The sequence below is a fragment of the Vigna unguiculata genome, chromosome 5, assembly GCF_004118075.2.
Source record: "Vigna unguiculata cultivar IT97K-499-35 chromosome 5, ASM411807v1, whole genome shotgun sequence".
NCBI lineage: Eukaryota > Viridiplantae > Streptophyta > Magnoliopsida > Fabales > Fabaceae > Vigna > Vigna unguiculata.
Window position 1 is genome coordinate 29,951,185 of NC_040283.1, and position 20,584 is coordinate 29,971,768.

The window sequence follows — 20,584 nt, forward strand, 5'->3', positions numbered from 1 at the left end:
TTGGTACATTTCGCATGCTGGGGCGTGCCTACTTAGAAGTATCCCTTCCCCCCAATATGTACACTAGTCCCCCAAGAGTTGAGACTAATATGTTGAGAACTCTTCACATTATTATGCTTTGAGCAGAGGCGACTTCGGCTATAAGAATTTATGTGGCGTTGGACATACTTGCTTAAGTGGTAGCAGAGAAATTTTTTGCATGCGTATGCTAGTGGTTTCTCGTGCCAATGCATTTTGGGGAATGGAAAAGGCAGCATTACTTTAATGGGCCTGGGCCTTGTCATGATGTGATGTTGCCTTGGGAATTGTGACAGGCGTTGCCTGCTGGTCGTTGGATCATTTTGATCGAACGGATGTCACGCATGTTGCACTGTGCTCATTGCTCTGCTATAAATAGGGTAATTAATGATAAGTTATTAAGAGTAATTAAACGCAATTAGTGAAACTTAAACCTAACAGGCAGCGGAAACCCTACGCCCATAGGGTTTGGCCCATTAAAGTAGTATAAAAGGCATTGTTCACGAGGTAAAGAGGCCATGCTATTTTTTACTATTGTAGTCATTTATTGCTCTGACACTGACTTGAGCGTCGCAGTGACTTTGCAGGCCCCCCGCCAGTAGACTCCTTCATCAGGAGAGGACACTCAGGCACCTGGGAGAAGACATTCAGGCACCTGGGAGAGGACACTCAGGCGCTTGGGAGAAGACACTCAGGTTCCAGTAGGTGGACGCGTGCATCTAGTTAGTCATTGGTCCCAGTTAACTTGTGTTCTTGGGTACGTTTGTATTCAGTAGGAACATTTGGCGCCCACCGTGGATCTCTTTTACGGCTTGAGACGTCTCGTTTGTTTGTGAAGCTTGGCAAGTATGTCCTCGTCCTCATTGTCTGATAAGTCAGCCTCTAGGATTCACTCAGATAGGGTAGGGACGTCCTCGGCCCAACCCTCTAGTAATAGCACCTCCTCTGACGAGGAGAGCTTATCGGACATTCCTCTACGGTCTGGGTATGAGTGGGTTGATAGCATTGTGCGTGAGTATTTTTCGAAGTACAAATGGTCTTCCTCTATTCGCAGATTTGCCGAGGCATATGCGATTTTAGATGAGGATAGTCTTGACGAAGCCGTGTCCTTAGACCGAGTTGGTCGTGTAGATAATGCTTGCCATGGGCGAGAAGGTTACTCAGATGAGTTTTTTTATATGTATGCGGTGTTGTTTACAAATTTGCATGTTCGATTACCGTTCGACGAGTTCACTATTGGGGTGTTGAGGATTTTAAATGTGGCTCCGTCGCAGTTACATCCTAATGCGTGGGCTGCTTTACAAGCTTTTAGATTTTTGTGTCAGATTTTAGGTTTGAAACCATCTCCAGCCGTGTTCTTGCATCACTATAGCACTAGACCTAAGGAACCTGTGAGGTGGTTATCGTTGTTTGGACAACCTAGGATTGGTTTACTCGCCCCATATTCGTCCTCCTTCAAAAATTACAAGAACACTTTCTTTAGGGTTGTAGTTAACCCTGTTGGTCGCTCTTACTTCTTTGATGGTGACACTCCCAAATTTCCCTTTTATTGGACGCGTAATCCCCTGCATTATGATGAGTGGCCCCGGACTATGATGTCAGCCGAGGACTGCGAGGTTCTTAATTTGCTTGATTCACTTCCTCGGCGGCTTCCTACTAAGCGTATTGTGGCTATACTGAGTTCTCCTCGTCCTCGCAGGGACATGTTGGGTATGTGCGAATTTTTCATACACACACTATGTGTTAACTTGTCTTACTTTGTTTTTGTTTGCACCAGCTTTGATGGCGTCGCATGAAGGTGTTGGTGCAGGTCAGAAAAGTCGTTTTCACTTACTTCGCGAAAAACTGAATGAGCGGAAGAAAGGTGGAGACAACGCTCCAGGGACAAGCTCTGCCACCCAACCCAAAGGTGCTATAGGTGTTGGTAGTCCTCGGCCTCCTCCTGCAGCAGAGAAAAGGAAGAGAAAGACTGCTCAAAAGGATGCAGGTTCGTCGGGCTCTCCCTCCCCAAAGCGCAGCCGCGTGTCCGGGGATGCCTCTTACCAACGTTTGATGGGGGCTGAAATGCAAATATATGATGGGATGAGTATTACTATATCCCAGGAGGAGGCTAATTTGATTACAGAGTCGCCACTGCCAATCCTCATGAAAGCCTTCGCAGAGTTTCAGTCGCGAGCTTTAGTTATAGGGAGACACATGGGCCACGAGCTGATTAAAGTGGGCCAGACAGAAGATCTTGAAGCCGAAGTTGCTTTGCTGAAAAAGCAACTTCGAGTGGCTAATACGGAGAAAGACAAATTGGCGGGGGAGGTGAGTGATGTCCAGAAGCAGCTCCAACAGGCTATTGGTGACAGGAAGTCTTGGCGTAATCGCTGCCTTGAAGCTGAGGAGAAGTTGAAGAAAAGTTCTGAAGAAGCATTGGCCTTGAAACACTCCCTTGACGAGATGAAGACTGCCCATGCCGAGTTAGACAAGGAAGTTTGGGAGTTGCGGGAAGGTGTCGTGGAAGAGCATGAGCTTGGCTTCAGGAAGGCCTTGCGTCAAGCAGCCCTCCTTTTTGACATTCCCGCGGATGATGATCAGTTTGATGTGGGGAAGGATGTATATCAGAAAGCGTTGGTGCGAATTGAGGATATTCCTGTTATCTCGGATCAGGCTGAAGATACCCCGCCTACTCCTACTGTCGAGGACACTAAAAGGTCGAGGGATGGAAATGTAGATGGTGCGGGTGATAGGGACTGATGGCTGGCTTTTGGCATGCGTATTTTGTTTTGGGTTTGCATTAGTTATATACGTCATTTGTGATGCCCCAATAGTTGTAATATTTTTTGAGAAACTCTACCTTCCCTTTTTATTGCTATATACCCCGACATTACAAAGGTTGTAATATTTTGATGTGCCCTTAGGCAATCTTTTATTGTTTCGCTTGTGTATAATGTTTCTATGCCTGAGATCGTGCATTTGCTTTCGTTTTATTAAGATTAATTCGGCTTGTATATTACATGCTATATAGTCGACCTTAGTTGGCTTATGGTTTCCAACAGGGACTTACAGCAAGTAGATGATGTCTTTTGGAAGACATGTCGACCTTGGTTGACTAAGGTTGTCAACAGGGAATTTTTGAGGGTGGAGCGTTCTCTCCATAAAGATCTTGCGTCGACCTTATTTGATTAGTATTATCAACAGGGACTTAGTTTTTGCTGGAACTATTAACTAATTGGACATAGATATAACTTAATCTTTTTCATTGATATTGAGCCTCGTTAAAACCTTTCCGGCCCAAACCCTACTTAGGGAAAAAGACCGGAATAGGAAATAGTACCCTTGATTACATCGTTAGCTGTAGTAAAATTTTAAGTGTGTTACATTCCACGTCCTGGGAACTGGTGTCCCACATAGATGCTACAGCCTATATGCTCCTTTACCCTCGTCTGCGGTGACTCTAAACGGGCCTTCCCAATTTGCTGAGAATTTTCCCTCTACCTTCCTTGCATTACTGTTCATCCGCCACACTAAGTCGCCTGGGTGGAATTTTCTAGGTTTTACCTTAGAGTTATATCTTCGCAACATTCTTATCTTAGCAGCTGCTTCTTGAATTTTAGCATGTTCTCTATTTTCTGGTAGGAGGTCTAGATTATTTGCTAGACATTGGGCATTGGTGGCTTCTCATAATTCTGCTGACGAAGAGACGGCTCGCCTATTTCCACCGGTATCATGGCATCTGTTCCATATGTGAGGCTGTAAGGCGTTTCCTTGGTGGCAGATTGTGGCGTGCAGCGGTATGCCCAAAGTACTTCTTGCAATTGCTCCGGCCACAGTCCCTTTGCTTGGTCCAGCCTTTTCTTTAACTCTTAAGATAACTTTGTTGGCTGCTTCTGCTTGACCGTTGCCTTGCGGGTGTTCCACTGAGCTAGTTACATGCTTGATGTGCAATCCCAGGTAGAAGTCTTTGAGTCCAGCATCGGTGAATTGCTTCCCATTGTCAGTAATTATGGTGTGCGGAATTCCAAAGCGACAAATGACATTTCTCCAGACAAACTTTTGCACTTGCTGTGCTGTGATGGTTGCCAATGGGTCGGCCTCAATCCATTTTGTAAAATAATCTACAGCGACCAACAGAAACTTGACTTGCCCCTTTCCAGGGGTGAATGGGCCCATTTAGCAAAGGGCCATGGGGAGGAGATGATGTGCAGTTCTTCTTGCTTGACATGGGATATGTTCCCGTGCTTCTAGCATGGTATGCAGCGTTTAACAAAGCTGGTGACGTCTGCCATCATGGTGGGCCAGTAGTATCTGGCCCTTAATATTCTTGTTGACATTGTTCTGGCACTGGAATGGTATCCGCAAATGCTCTGGTGTAGTTCTTTCATAACATATTCCGCTTGCTCTATGTCAATACATTTCAGTAAAGGGGTGGTGAATCCCCTCTTGAATAATTTGTCTCCGACTAGGGTATATCGCGCTACCTTCCTCTCCCAATCCTTTTCTGGGTGGTCAGGTTTGCTTCCAATTTTTAAAAAATGCACAATGGGGGTTCTCCAATCTGATGATACTTCTACAGTGTGACATTCAGGTGTGCTGGTAGATGGGGCAGTTAATTCCCTTTGCAGGATGGATTTGTACTTACTTCCCTTTACTTTTTGTGCTAGCCAATTTTGACAAAATATCAGCTCTTATGTTACTTGCTCTGGGCACATGCTCAATCTTATATTCCTCGAAACCTTGTAGTATGTTTGTTACTATGTGATAGTACTGGAGTAGAAGTGGGTCTTTAACTTGGAACTCTCTAGTCAGATGTCCAACTGTTAATCTTGAGTCTGTACGGCATATGATTCTGGTTACCCCCATTTCTCTAGCAAGTGTCAATCCTGCCACCATTGCTTCATACTCCGCCTGATTATTTGAGACTCTGAATTTGAAACGAAGTGATTATTCCAAAACTATCTCGTTGGGTCCTTCTAGTACTATTCCAGCTCCTCCTCCTCGGATGTTAGAGGATCCATCGATGTGTAGCGTCCACCAGATGGTTGCTGAATCTGCTTCATGTTGTAACTCAACAGCGAAGTCTGCTAGGCATTGGGCCTTGATGGGTCCTCTGGGCTCATACTGAATTTCATATTCTGAGAGCTCTACTGCCCAAGCGGCCATTCTACCGGCAAGGTCTGGCTTCCTCAAAATTTTGTGGACAAGGTGATCCGTTCGAACAATAATGCGGTGATTCTGAAAGTATGGCCTCAGACGTCGTGCTGTAATGAGTAAGGATAGCGCCATCTTCCCCACTGTTTGGTATCTGGTCTCTGCGTCTTGGAGTGTTCGACTTACGAAGTATATTGGGTACTGCTCCCGTTGTCTTTCTTGAACTATCGCAACACTCACAGCGTCTTCGGTTGCAGCTAAGTAGATTATTAAAGGGAGTGAGGTGTCGGGGCGTTGGAGGATGGGGGGTGATGTTAGGGATTGCTTGATGCTGTTAAAACTCTCCTCGCATGTCTCATCCCACTGGAATCGGGTCGTTTTCTTCAATAACTTCAGGATTGGCTTGGCCTTTTCTGCAAGCTTAGGCATGAATCTACTGAGAACAGTTAATCTTCCCATTAGCCGCTGAACTTCCCTGAGGTTTTTTGGGCTATTCATGGTGGATATTGCGTCACACTTTTTCAGGTTTGCCTCAATCCCTCTATGTGTTAGGATAAACCCGAGAAATTTTCCGCCATCCACCCCAAATACACATTTCTCCGGATTAAGCCTCATATTGTTGTTGTTTAACGTGGCGAATACTTCTACCAAATCCTTGATGTGTTGTTCTACAAAATTGGACTTCACCACCAGATCATCAACATATACTTCCAAATTTCTACCTATCATTCCTTTGAACACCCTGTCCATGAACCTTTGGTATGTGGCCCCTGCATTTTTCAGGCCAAATGGCATAACTTCATAATAAAAGTTTGCCTCTTCAGTAATGAAAGCTGTCTTTAACTTATCCCTGGGATCCATTGGGATCTGGTGATATCCGGAGAAAGCATCTAAGAAACTGAGAATTTGATGGCCAGCTGCTCCATCTACCAGTCAATCAATGTTTAGGAGTGGATAGGCATCCTTTGGACAAGCTTTATTCAGATCTGTATAGTCGGTGCACATACGCCACTTGCCGTTGGGTTTTTTGACAATAACTACGTTTGCCAGCCATGTGATGTATTGCGCCTCCTGGATGAATCCAGCTTGCAATAGTTTGGTTGACTCTTCCCTCGCTGCTTTTCTTTTTTCTTCCCCCAACTTTCGTTTTCTTTGCGCCACAGGCTTTGCTTCCTTAAACGTTGATAACCTGTGGCACACGATGTCAGGACGTATGCCTGGTAAGTCCGAAGTGGTCCAGGCAAAAGATATCTTATTGTGCGTTAGCACTGCTGCTAACACTTCTTTTTCTGCCTTCTGTAGGGTAGACCCTATCTGCAAATATTTTCCATCCCCAATAGGTAAGACCTCAGTTCCTCCTATTGGCTTTACGCACTCCTCGCCCTCCATTTTGGGGTCTAACTCTTGAATGGATGAACTATCTTCTGACGTGACCTTCTCAACGTTGTTCGACGAATGCAACTTTCGCGGATTTGGCAGGCTAGCAATGTAGCACTCACGCGCTGTTCGTTGATCGACGTGGATTGTGACTATATCGCCGGACAGAGATGGAAATTTCATGGCTAAATGTGGGATGGAAACGATGGCTCCTAATGCGTTCAAGGATGGCCTCCCCAATAACACGTTGTAAGAGGTATTGGCATCTAACACCAGATACCGAATGGATATAGTTTTGGTAAGCTGTCCTTCACCAAAGGTGGTGTATAAATCCACGTATCCTCGCGTTTGCACCCTTTCTCCTGAAAATCCTACAATTTCATCTACGAACGGCAACATTTGTTGTTCCGGTATTTGCAACTTCTTAAACGTTTCCCAGTAGAGTATGTCTATTGAGCTTCCCTGGTCAACTAATACTTTCTTCACCGCGAAATTTTCAATTTCGACAGTGATCACCATGGGATCGTCTTGCTTGGGATCTATGGCTTTGAAAATCGTCGCTTGTAAAAGTGATGAGGGGCATGTTTCTCCTGATGGGAGCTGATACCGCATTGACAGATTGCACGACTCTTAAATGTTTTTTGCGAGCTGTAGTGGTGCTGCCTCCGCCAACGAATCCTCCGAAGATTGTATTAATAGTTCCTCGCAAGGGAGGTCTGTGTCTTTACTGACGGTCTCCTCTTTCTTCTCCTGATTCATGTCGATCTGACGTTCTATGGTTATCCCGCAGGTTGGGTTCTCTTCGGTTGGTGGTCTCCTTACGACATGATTCATATCTTCTCGTTTCGCCTGCTCTGTTTTCATTTCCGCGTACTACAAAGCGCTGGAGGTGTCCAGCTTGGATGAGCTCTTCAATCTTGTCTCGCAGGGCCGTGCATTCCTCAGTTGAATGTCCGAAATTCCCGTGATATCTGCACCGTCGCGTGGTGTCAGCGTTTGGAGGTGTATTAGCCCTTCTAGGAGTACTTAAGAGGTCAGTGTGCAGGGCTTCTTCAAGTACCCTTGACCTTAAGGCATTCAAAGGTGTGTACTTAGCAAATCGCTGGGCTCTTGGATGGGCAGGTGGCCTTGCTGGGGCTTTACGCGCCCCCTCCTTATCAACCCTTTTGTCGGTCGCGCTATCCTCGGTAGCGACTTTGTTTTTAAAATCTTTTAGCTCTTCCATGCGCATATATTTGGCTGCTCTTTGCCTTAACTCTGCCATACTAGTTGTTGGCCTCTTGCACAGGCTATCAGTGAATGGTCCGCTTCGCAATCCGTTAATCATCTGGTGGAGGGCTACCTCTGGGCTCAAGTTATCAATGTTAAGGGTTGTTTTCCCAAAGCGTTCCATGAACGCTCTGAGGGGCTCTCCCCTTTCCTAGCGCATGTTTATGAGGGCAAGAGATGTGAGGTTATGTGGTCGTGACGTGGCAAATTGCGTTTCAAATTGAGTCGTTAAAGCATCGAAATAATCGATGGAAAAGGGAGCTAGGCGAGTGAACCAGCTGAGGGCTGCTCCCTTAAGTGAAGTGGGGAAGACTTTGCAAAGAATCGTGTCGTCTGTGGTGTACAGGCCAACCTGTGTGAGGTACACATGTCTATGCTCATCAGGGTCTGTTGTGCCATCATACCTATCGATGACCAAGGTTTTCCATCCAATAGGCAATGGTGTCTCCATTATCCCATCGATAAAAGGGTGCTTGCGCGCATTTTTTTGCACTGCGGAGGTATTAGCTGTTCCCATAGTTTGGGGGTTCTGCGCACTTTCTTTGACAGTTTCGGTGCGTTGCGCACTGGCTGGAATGTAGCTTGAGTTTTGCTGGGGCGTGGTTGTTCTCCTTCGCCTTCGTTGTTGCTTTCTAGCTTTCGTTTGATACTGGCATTTTCAGCTCGGAGCTCTGCGAGTTCTTGTTGTATGGCTCGCATGATTGCCATCTGACTGCTTTCCGCTACTTGTCCTTCTTGTCTGTTGCTTGTCATGTTTCTAGTAGACACCATGTGCATAAATTTTCTTCGGCCCCACGGTGGGCGCCAAATGTTCGTACTGAATACAAACGTACCCAAGAACACAAGTTAACTGGGACCAACGACTAACTAGATGCACGCGTCCACCTACTGGAACCTGAGTGTCTTCTCCCAAGCGCCTGAGTGTCCTCTCCCAGGTGCCTGAATGTCTTCTCCCAGGTGCCTGAGTGTCCTCTCCTGATGAAGGAGTCTACTGGCGGGGGGCCTGCAAAGTCACTCTGACGCTCAAGTCAGTGTCAGAGCAATAAATGACTACAATAGTAAAAAATAGCATGGCCTCTTTACCTCGTGAACAATGCCTTTTATACTACTTTAATGGGCCAAACCCTATGGGCCTAGGGTTTTCGCTGCCTGGTAGGTTTAAGTTTCACTAATTGTGTTTAATTACTCTTAATAACTTATCATTCCTAATTTCTCCAACACTTACCGCAGTTCACTTGGTAGAGGTGTCTCCTCCCCCAAATGCCGAGGCTTCAAGAGTCTTAGAATAAATAAGAATATCATCTATAAAGACAACTACAAAACAATCTAAAAAGGGACAAAAAATTCTATTCATATAATCCAGAAATATTACAAGAGCATTGTTACACCAAAAGGCATCACTTGGTATTCATAATGACCATATCTAGTTCTAAAAGCAGTTTTTTGTATGTCTTCTATTTTTACTCTAATCTGATGATATCCAAACCTCAAATCTACTTTAGAAAATACAGAGGCTCCTCTCAATTGGTCCATCAAGTCATCTATCCTAGGAAGAGGGTATTTATTCTTTATGGTGAATTTCGTTAATTGACGGTAATCTACGCACAACCTAAAACTTCCATCTTTCTTTTTAACTAACAAAATCGGGGCTCCTCAAGGTGACACACTAGGACGAATGAACTGTTTTTCAAGTAACTCTTCCAATTGTTTCTTAAAGTTCTGCTAACTCAGAGGGTGACATCCTATATGGTGCCATAGAGATTGGTCCAACTCCAAGCATCAGATCTATGGAAAATTCAATTTCTCTGTTGGGTGGTAAACCAAGAATATCATTGGGAAAAACTTCAGGAAAATTTTGAACAACTGCAATATTTTTCAAATCAACTTTCTCTTTTATTTCCATAGAGGATAATAACAAGTACCATTGAACTTTATTCATTAAAGGCTCACTTTTTGAGTTGGTAGGTGATTTCAAAAGATTCTTAGAGTTTGGAAACATTACTGATTTCTCAACACAATTCAAAAGGACTTGATTGGAAGATAACCAGTCCATACCTAAGATTACATCTAGTTGAGACAAAGGTAGACATACTAAATTTACAAGGAATTTTCTATTCTCAATGAATAGTGGACAATTTAAACAAACTCTTTTGGTAATTACTGTGTCATTTGTGGGAGTTGAAACAACCAAACTGGTTTTCAGAAAAGAGATCGACAAATTAAGGTGTTGAACACAATAATTGGAAATGAATGAATGAGTTGCACCTGAGTCGTACAGTACATTTAAAGTTTTACGTTCAATAAAACACATACCCTAAATCAGATCATGGTTTTCAGCGGCGTTAGCTCTAGTCATGGTGTATACTCTTCCTGTTGTAGTAGGTTTTGTCTTGGTTGCAAATGAATTGAAATGTGTCTTCTGTTGTCCACATTCAGAGAATAGGTGACCAGGTTTTCCACACTTGAAACAGACTGGTCCCTTAAGATGACAATCTTTAGCATGATGACCTTATCCGCATTTAAAGCATCTGATATGATTATAGGCAGGTATACTAGAATTTCTTGATGAGGATTGGTTGGATTGGGACCTCCATTGTAGTCGATTGTAAGGTTTTCCCTCATTGCATCTATTTTTATTTGTCTGGGGTCTAAAATATTTTGGTTTGTTTTTTTGATTGTTCTCAAAGTCTTCCAAAAATCTACACTTGTAGATAAGCATAGGAAAATCAACAATTTCTAGTATTCCTACTGCTTTTCTCAATTCATCCTTAGGTCCATTTTCAAATTTTATACACTTCATCCTTTCCTCTAGGTGATAAAAGAAAGTAGAGTATTTTCCTAATTCCTCAAACTTGGAAGTATATTCCCCTACTGTCATACTTCCTTATTTCAACTGCATGAACTTTATTTCTTTTTCTCTCCTCACATCATTTGGGAAATATTTTTCTAAAAACCTTGTTCTAAATACTTCCCAGGTAATAATTATTCCCCTCCTTCAAGTAATTTCCTATAACCATCCCACCAATATTCAGCTTCTCATATCAACATAAATACAACATAATTCACCTTTTGGTTGTCAACACAGTTCATAACTCGAAATATTTTCTCCATTTCCTTAATCCATAATTCAGCTTTTTTTTGGATCATATCCTCTAGAAAATTGTGGGGGTTTGTTCTCCTAAATTCAGCTAAACCTTGTGATTCAAGGGTTCCTTCATGTCTTTGATTCCTTACAAGAGCAACAATCATGTCTTTGATAGCTTGCATTGCTTCAGTTCATTCATTGTTCCTCCTATTGTTTGCCATATGGAATTATAAGTTAGTAAAAAAAAATATGATGAGTACATTTCACAATTCTCGTATGAAACGTTGCTCTGATACCATCTAATGTGGCAACTTACGAACTCCTTTTTTTTATTATTATTATTATATGATTTACTTAAAAAAATTTAATATCAAATTTTACAATAATATCTTATAAACTTCAAATATTCACATATATGCTTATATATTTTATAGTACGATATGCATCCTATATTTACATCATTTAGCACACATAATATTTTCTACACTAGAAGAGGAAGGAATGTTATTTATTTACAGCCCCCCCTTCATATATTGGTCTTCAAACATGGGGAGCAAAAAGGTTATCGATAGGGTTCACTTGGACCATTGGGGGTAAGAAAAAGGTAATTCCAATTTGTCCTTCAATGGTAATAGGTGCATTTGGAGTCGAAAGGAAAGTGATAGTAGAGTTCCTATTCCCCTGAAATGTCACATAATTATTTACTGCATTTGTTTGCCATGCATTTCTCGGGAAGACAACCACGATGTCAACGAAGAAAGGATCATGCATGTTGGGAGCAACCATTTATGATGAGGTTATAAAATTTTGTTTTTCATACACAATCATAAAACAGGGAAGTGAGACAAATATCATATAAAAATATACATGATATCATAATAAGATAAAATAGGATGGACAATCTTCCAAATCCATAAAATTGAATTTCATCATACTTTATAAAGATATTGATTAATTTTGTAGTGACTAGTCAGGATAAATGAGCTCATGGCCAACAAAGTAACTCAAGAACATTTCATCTTGAATAATACTAACTCGTTTAAATCCCCAAGGTCATACATCCAATTACAATAATCAAATATTTATTCGGCTCCTTCATTATTCGTGTGTTATAGAATCTCTTGTGCCGGAGTATATCCGGACCTCATATTGGTACATTTCGCATGCTGAGGCGTGCCTACTTAGAAGTATCCCTTCCCCCCAATAGGTACAAATGTGTTTCAATTTGCGGAGGTCATAAACCTCCAAAAAAAATTAAAAAACCTTTCTATAATAAGCTTTTATAAAATCTATCATAATTTGTCTATATGATCTTTATTTGTGGAGGTCTTTTTAACCTCCATAAAATGACCCATGCTATATATCTTTTTTTTTGTAGTGTGTGGACCATTCAAAGATAGCTACACAAGACAAGGTTAGAACATGAAAACACCATATTCAAGGACAACCAAAGCTCTAGATACCAAATGATGAAGGATTATCTTGTTTTATTTTAGAGTTATGAATATGGTGAAGTTGTTTAAGAAAGTTTTTTGAAAATTTTCACTAGACATTAAGATAGCAAGCATAGAAGATGAAGCATGGAAGAAGCACGCCACTCATAGGGGAGATCTAAGCCAACCAAGCCCTAGAGATGAGTGATGGTGCCGCCACTTGCAAGCAAGATAAGGCAAAGGTGACTTCACTTCTAGGAAGGAGAACTCACGAAAATTTAATGGTTGAAACACAATAGTTTAGAAACAAAATGATCAACCCTTTTACAAGACAAGGAGCACCCTTTAAATAGGAGTTCATAAGGGTCCTTTAGCAAATACAAAAACATGAAAAAGAATTAACTAGCAAACCCTAAATGTAATGTGACAGTGAGTCTTGGCCAAGTGAAGGGAGATGATTGGTGGAGGCATTTCCATGAGGATTCTAGGCCAAAAGAGGAAGGAGACCAAGTGACCTTCTAAAGCATAAACCACAAAGGTAAAAGGAGACAAGGTACATGTCTATTTTTGCTTTTGCTTTTTGCTTTTTGCTTTCCTCTCTCTTCCACTTCATCCAAGTGCTCCAATCACCAAGTGCCACCTAGCCATGCTCTACTTTCTCTTAATTACCTACAAAACAAGACAAACAAGGATTAGCATGTTGGTTTAAGTTAATCTAATCTTGGTGAAAGGTCAACTTTGGATCAAAGTCAACAAGTTAACCAAAATAAGTCAACTAGAAACCAACTTAGGGAATTCAAGCTAAAGTAATGCAAAACAAAGATAAAGGTGATGGAATAGAAGACTCCTCTCTAGACATGCTTCTAGTGATTCTTCCTGAGGGAGCTTCTAAGGAGGTGGTCACGCCTTCATCACTTGCTCATGTTTTGTTTATACTCAAATGTTTGGCTTGATTCTTTATTTTTGCATCTTAGGTGAATATGCATGATTTGATATGATTGAGGCATTTCTTGTTTTTAGCTACTTGGCCAAATAAGCTAACCATGACATTGATCCATTGGTAGACCCTTTGAGCTTTAAACCTCTTTTTCTTGTTTCGAGCATATTGCTAAACCTTAAAAAGAAAAAAGACCATGTTTTTTCCTTACCTTAGGAAGAAATGAGCTAGTGGATTATGTTAAGATTGGTTAAGAAATAAAGTGTGCGGGTGAGTATTTCACCTACAAAATTATAAAAAATGTCAAAAGGAAAAAAAAAATTGTTGATGACAAAGTGTTGAAATGAAAAATTATTGCTCTCTAAAAAAGAGCAACAAAGGATAAAAGAGAAAAAAAAGGGGATCATTTTTTAAACTACGCTCCATTATTATTTCTACATTACTATTTCAAAAACACAAAAAAATCCTAAAAATTTTTCCTACCTTTGCCTTGGCCCCATTATAACCTATGAAAAATCCTCATGATCTTTGAATGCATGTTTTTTGAAAGTTATGAATATTAGAGTCTTGTTAAGTATTAGGAGTGTTTACTTGCATTGGTATTTTGAGTGAAAACACAAGCCAAAACACTTAGCGAATTTTGGTGAGGAAATATAAATTTAACTTGAGTGCTCTCTTTCATGTTTGATTATCTTGAAAACTCAAAAGATTAACTCACGTGTGGAAAATAGAATCTTTCCGTTTGTATGTGCATGACAACATGATTTCTAGAAGATTGATTGGTTTCAAGTTGTATTCATTCCTTTGATTCATTGAAGATATGGAATAAAAGACCTCGGAACAAAGTTGTGAAATTGATTAATTTTGCCTAGGAGTGCAAAAGGATAAGTGTGGGTGTGTGATGAGTTTAAAATTTTGCCCTCATTTAATATTTAATCTAGGGATTTAATTGAATTTTAGTGCTTAAAAGATTGATTTAATCAGGATTTATGATTGTTGGATTTATTGAGTACGTAAGTTAAAAATAGCGTAAAAATTGATTTTAGTTGCATAAAATATTCTTGGATATTATAACGTTTGTTGATGCAGCTGGAATTTAATTTGGGTCATTAAAAGTGTGGATTTGAAATATTCAAAGTTACAAATAAGTCCAAAATCAGCAAATTCTGGAAAGAAATAGTTAGGAGCTAAATGCACCCCTAGTTTTTATTTACACACTCCTCCTTCAAGTGGACCACCTAGAAACCTGTTATGCACCCCTAGTTTCTACTAAGTTTCACCCTTCCTACCATTTAAACTCAACTCAACCAGATCATGTCATGTGGCAATCCTCCATTAATTAATCTGACCAACCACATGATGACACGTGTCATGATCCTCCACTGACTAAACTGGCCAACCATAAACTGCCATGTCATCATCTTCCTCCATCTCACACATGAAACCCTAGCCTCCATTTTCATGATGTTGTCGCACCTGTAGAGCTTCTGCCACCGCAGCCACCGCACTTATTCATCCACACACTTGCAACCATGTCGACGGAGGTGAAAAGATCCTCACAAACCATTCATCTGCACTCACGAAGCTACCACTAACCTCCATTATTCTCCTTCACCGTGAGAGAAACCAAGATCTATGATGCAACGCAGCGCCTCCACCACTGTTCGTAAACCTGCAACGTGTTTCTCCTTGTGCAGTTCAATAACCATGGCAGCCACCTTCACGCATCCACCATCACTACAGTGAACGCAAACAATCCCACCACCATTGGTGAACCTGCACCAGTTCAAACCTACGGCACAAACCACCGTCGCACTCGCGAGAATCAGCAGCGGTGCGACCATGAAAAACAACACTATCAAGCCTTGAACAAATCCACCATGAGTGCAATGTAAACACAGCAACCTCGCGTCACCGGCAACCGCACCTATTTGAGCCTGCATGTACCTGCAACATTCATTCACGCCAACAGAAACAACGACATAACAGCTCCCCAAAAACTGTAGAAACCGTGAACCAGCAACAACCATGGAAGCTCTCGTCACCATCAAAGCTCTCTAAACCTGGTCAGCCGCAACAACACGATGCAGCAGTCCATCACCACCATGAACTCGTCGCCATTGTCGCGCAGTCCATCATCGTCAGCCACGTAATGGGAAGCCACCACAAATCTATAGCAGAAAACGTAGAAATCAAGCCACCACCAAGTGCCATGAGCGAGCTTGAACTCCACCATCCTTGAGGATGCATTCAACATGATGAAATTCACCTGCATCGGAGCCCCACGCAGATACGAACCTAATTGCACTTAAATCGCAACAGCGTGACCATAACGAGCCAGCACCAGTAGCAGCAACTGTCAACCATGGAAGAAACACTTGGGAAAACCTAATTCTGGAGAGAGAGTCTCTATGCCACATGTCAGCTTCTCATAGGGCAGTCAACTGGTCAAACAGGTCAAATGGTCAATGGAGCAGTCAACTTTGGTCAAATGTTGGTCAATATTGCAAAAATGGTTAAACAAGAGGGCAGAATTGAAATTGGACAGAAATTAAGTTGTTAATTAATTAAATAAAGATAAAAGATTTCAACAACTTGACAGATAAAGTCCAAATCCAAACGAAGCCTATATAAAGAGATCCAATGGAGCAGAGGAAGGACACTTAGCAACTCTCTAGTTTTGACAGCTACTACCATCCACCACATCTCTCGTTCTTCCATCCCTTTTATTTTTCTCTCATTCATCTTTATCATTTATCATGTCTTCCATCCAATCCATGGAGGGCTAAGCTTTTAAAGTTGATTCAACTCTAATTTCTTAATTGGATTCTGAGGTTAGATGAATTTATGTATTTGTGTTTTGATTATTGTTGTGGTTTTTGTTTATCTATGTCCTTTGCTTCTTAATTGAATAAAAAATAATGTTTTTTAATCTACATGTATGCTAATCATATGAGTTAATTGGTTTTTAAATTCAATTGAGACTTTACTTTGATTTTATTTAGAAACTTTCATGTGATTAAAATAAATTTTTGCCAATAATTGAGACTGTACTTTGATTAAAGGTAATCACTTTAACTAAAATTAGTCAAGACTTTACTTTGATTAATTAAGTTTTCTATTTGGTAAGGAAACAAAGGAATAGACATAATTAGGCATAGTAAAATTTAATTGAGACTGTACTTTGATTGAATTTACCATGGATAATCTGAAAATTCTCACTTTTAATTGAGACTGTACTTTGATTAAAAGTGAGAATGCCAACAAATGAATTGAGACTTTACATTGATTAATTTGTAAATCAACAACAATAATTAATTTAATAATAATCTCTAGATAACCGATGAAGAATCCTATTTTGAAAAAGTAGTGGAATTGACCTATTTACTATTACTGTGTTTACAATCTTTTATTTGTGTGACATTCATTCTTTGCATATCAAAATCCCATATTTTTATAATTACTAGTTTTAATTTCATTTTTATAAGAATAAAATATTTGAAATCAATTTCGTATTCATTAAAAGACGACTTAGGGTTATCTTAACCCTATCCAGTTTGTTCACGACTTAGGTGATTGTTGTAGTTAAATAGTGGTAATTTGGTCGCTTAATGACAACGTTATCAAGTACTACTGGATTGCACTACCTTGATCCTCAAGAAACATCTGAATTTGTCAAGATTTTAGTCTGAAAGAGGTGATAAAGGTTTTGTTTCCTCTAGAAGATGCCATGGTAGTTATTACTCGTAAGATAACGTATACTATTAATAGATACACTAACACTTGAGTGATTGTTAAAGATTTAATGATCTGCCTCATTGCAAGTCATACGAAATTGTTGAACAACACTACTAAAATTTTCAAACCAAGCCCTAAGAGACTGTTACAGGCCATCTAAAGATTTATGGAGACGACATGCCAATACAAAAGACTCCCCTTGCATAACAAATCCTAGAGCTTGTTCCATCTAAATCTCTTCCTACAAATCCCCATTAAGAAAAGCACTTTTAACATCCAGTTGGTAAAAAAGCCATTATTGAAGACTAGCCATGGCTATAAATAAGCTAACAAAACCAAAAATTTATGTGTAACCTTTGACCATAAGATAAGCTTTTAGACAATCAATAGTACCATTAGAACTAACTTTGATAGTAGAAACCCACTTATAACCAACAACAGATTTCCCAAACAAAAATGGGACGAGCTCCTAAGTTATTCTATTATGATGAACCCTTATTCCATCAAGTATGGCCTAACGCAAACCAAGATGTGATAAGACATCACCTATAGATTTTGGAATTAACACAAAAGATATAAACGAAAGCCAGGTATAAAAAGGTGGAGATATTCTATGATAACTAAAAGCGTTGTAATGAGGAGACGGATTACAGGTAAAGCGTATACATTTACGGAGGGCAATTAAAAGTGAGTCATTTAGTTGATGATGGGAACATTCTCATAGACTATACACTTGAAGGGTTGGTAAAGGTGGATAATTATAATAAATAGGGTATATATATATATATATATATATATATATATATATATATATATATATTGATTTATTAATTATTTTAAAAGATTTATTTTATTTAAAAGATTATCTTTCGGAGAATTACGAAGGAGAATATTGGAAATATATTTATTATGAAAATTATTATTGTAGGAAAGATTTCACAGTTAAAGCAGTTAAAGAAATATTATGTGGGAGAATAGGTGAATATTGATGTATAATTGGATATTGTTATCTTTCTTAAGAGATAAAAGAATTGTTGGTACGAAATAATTTTTAAGAGATTATAGAGTGCATAGGAATTATCTTTAAAGTAATTTTTTTATTTTATTTCCAAAGATATTACGATGATTATCTTTAAGGTTTGAAATTTTATTTGAGAGGTCTAATAATATTTTTTTCCTAAGAAACTCAAGAAAAAGCTATGAATATATATATATATATATATATATATATATATATATATGATATTTTGTGGTTATTAAAAAATTACGTAAAATCTCTTAAGAGTACATAGAGTTGTAAGGGTAAGAGTGAAGCTTATAAATAAACAAAAGAGTGGGTGAAGAGTTATGCTTTAATTGAAAAATCGTGGCTAAGTAGACTTAAAAGAACAAGTAAGAATGCGGTGATAAGATTTTGGAGTGTTACGTACTAGAACTAAGTGGGTGAAGTTAATATTTCATGTTGATTGTGTTATGAGTATCATTATGTGGTTTCATGGTTTTTATATTGATGATTAGATTGAAGGTTCTTAGAGCATGAGCATCTCCCCTTGAGTGCTTGATGCAATGAGTACCACGGGAGCGTGAACACATCCCATTAAAAATGATGTCTTCATGTTAAGATGATGTTTTCTGAGGCTTGTGGAGCTAGGGTTGGGAGTGTCATTATCCATGGTATGAAGGTGAATGGAGTCAAGGTCGGGAGTGTGGTAATCCATTGCTCGTAGGCAAGTCAAGCAAGAGCTAGAGGGCCATAATTTGTTGAATGATTGTGTTTTGTGATGTATGTGATATAAATGATATTTGATCACAATCTTTATTATATTAGCTTACTCTTGTGTTTGTAGTTGTGGTTTCCACCTATGATGATCTTGTGCGTAACATGGGAGAAGATGGTGTTCAGGTTTAATGAAGGAGTTGAGTGTGCGCTAGAACAAGGGTTAAATGATCTTATTTTAATAGGCTTTTCATTTGTTTTTCTTTTCTTTCTTTCAGTGTTATCGCAATAGAATTTGTGATGGGATGGCAAACCAAAACATTACATTTAAAAACATAGAGTTTGGAGTCGTCACCATAGCTTATTTTAAAAAAGTATGAAAAATGGTAAAATAAGACATGGTTTGTGTAAACCGGATTTTGGGTTTGGAAGTTGGTTATGTGTAGGGAACGTGTTAGCACCCTACATCATCCGCCTAAAATCGGTACCCTTAATTAAATGTTCAAAAGAAATGTGGTTTCTCCAAATATTTAGTTTTCTACCAAATAATAATAATAAAAATTGTACAAAGAAACAAAAGTATATTTTTGACCTCTTGGGCTTGACAATGATTGACCTTGCTCTTACGTATCTTCACTCATAATGAAAAATTATAGTTAAATAGTCCTTTAAAACGATATTTAGAAAATGACTTTTTTTTTGTCTTGTGAACTCGACAAAGACAAACCTTGTTCCTGTGTATTTTCATTCACAAAGAAAAATTGGATGTCACGTGCTCTTAAAAGAACTATGAGAATGATTTTTAATTTTTGAAAATTTTATATTATTTTAATATTTTTGAATTATTTAAAATTAGGTGTCACGCGGACGATCAAACAAACACCTAAAGAAATATAGAATTTTTTTTTTACATTAAACAACCGGTGCTAACAATTAAGAAACAATACATAAATAAAATATATTTACATATGATCATAAAATTATTAAAATGAAATAAAAAATAATGAAAATAATGAATAGGAAATGTAGTGGACTTAAAAGAAAAATCCAAAGTTGGATGTAAAAAAATCATACCATATTAAAATAAAAATATAATGACAAATTGAGAATGTATAAATAAATAAAAAAATGACAGTAGCATACCTTAATATTCATGCCAACTTTACCATTCATCTCTTAACATGGAACGAAATTTGCGTAAAAGAATAATATAAATAAAAAGGAAGACAACAACAAAACAAAGGGCATTTTCGCTTATAAAGAATAAAAAACAGATACCCCTATTCCCAAACAGCAACACAAATTAATAAGAAACAAACTATTCTCATAATTTCTGAAAACCACTGTGTGAGTATAGTAATGAAGAACGTCAAAAATAATAAATGGGTAAATAATCTTACCTTCCACAGCAAACTTTTGTTCAATCTTCTTTATATGTCTCACTCTTTCATTTCATACACTCCAATTGTCTTTCTCCTTTTTTTTCTTTTTTTTCCTTGTTCTCTGAGTTTTTTATTTAGGTCAAGACGATGTGTCGCCTACCTCTTAAAAATTATGTTTTTATAGGGAGTACAGGTTTAGAGTTTCAGACGTGACTCCAGCATCATGGGCCACAAAGAAACTTCTTCATATAGTTAGTGAATTATCTAGACCTTCTCTTTATTCCATTTTCTCTATTATTTTGTTCATTTTTTTTTTAATTTGGTTTACATTTTAGGCTTATTTATGTTTTTTTTTCGCTTTTATTTTTCTTATTTTTTCCATTGACCATTTTAATTTTTTATTTTTTATTTTTGCGTTTTTTATTTTTATTTTTTATTAATTCTTTTAATTTATTTTTCTTTCTTTTTATTTTGTTTTTGTTTTTTTTCATT